The sequence below is a fragment of the Lagopus leucura genome, unplaced genomic scaffold (assembly GCF_019238085.1).
Source record: "Lagopus leucura isolate 7727_CA_CO unplaced genomic scaffold, USGS_WTPT01 27091-0_obj-0_obj, whole genome shotgun sequence".
NCBI lineage: Eukaryota > Metazoa > Chordata > Aves > Galliformes > Phasianidae > Lagopus > Lagopus leucura.
In genome coordinates this window covers 1213-2268 of record NW_024965986.1, presented here as the reverse complement: position 1 = coordinate 2268, position 1056 = coordinate 1213, and positions in this window count along the sequence as shown.

Here is a 1056-nt window from a genome sequence, read left to right as displayed (position 1 = left end):
TGGGTGGCTGTAAGGACGGGGCTGTCAAACTCATTCACAAAAGAGACGTTTCCCGTTTTCCCCAAAAGGTGAATTTCTGTCCTGCGGGGCCAGGCGTGCTGGGAAGCTCGATTTCAAATAATAATAATAATTATTATTATTATTCATCATATTAACAAGATATTTTTTCCTATGAAAGATGCTTTGTTCTTCCTGAAACCCCCCCAAGCCTCGCTCCTTCTCCTGCCTTTCTTTTGCTTCCCTTTCTCTCCCCTCTTTCCCTGTTTTAGCCCCCAAATTCCCAGCCCTGCTTTCCTTTCCCCAATGCTGCTCCCGTAGCAGAGGCTCGGGGTGCTGCTGGTCGCTCCTAAAGACCCCCCCCGAGCTTTGGGCATCGCGATAAACCCCCTCTCCCCGTCCTCTTGGTTACGCGTGCGTCCATCAGACGCACCAACAGACCAGACATCCCTGTGCAAACACCGAGATTGCATTTAAAACAACTCGTTTGCAACCAGAGGCAAAAAAAGAAAGGAGGAGGACGGAGGTTCGTGCAGCTGAGCCCCAGCGTTTCCTTTCGCACAGCCTTTCCTTCAGCAGAAAAACCGACGTTTGCTCAAAAATACAGCGATGCTACGGCTGGAAATGATTGCATCCTTGAGACTACCCCTAGGTCAAAGCTCAGATAAATAACATGTTTTCCTCTCCAGCCTCTCTGGGCCACATCCTCTCGGAGCTCCTCTCTAATTCCTTCCTTTAAAGAAATACAAACGTACACCTACTATTATTAATAGTATTATTTTTTTGGAAGGGGTTTGGGGGCTTAGGAGGGGGAAAATACTTTGGCGCTCTGAATTGTCCTTAAAAATTAACACTAACCTTCACATGGTTTGAATTAAAGCAGGCTTCGAGACAGCCTTGGTCCCTTCGGTTGGGGGGGAAAACTTGCACTTTGAAGTATTTCGCTCTCTGTGCAATTATCCGGACTTCACATGAGCGAACTTCCATTCAGCCCAAATTATTTGGATCCCGCCGCGGGGGGGGGGGGGGGGGGGGGGGGGGGGGGGAGGGGGGGGGGGG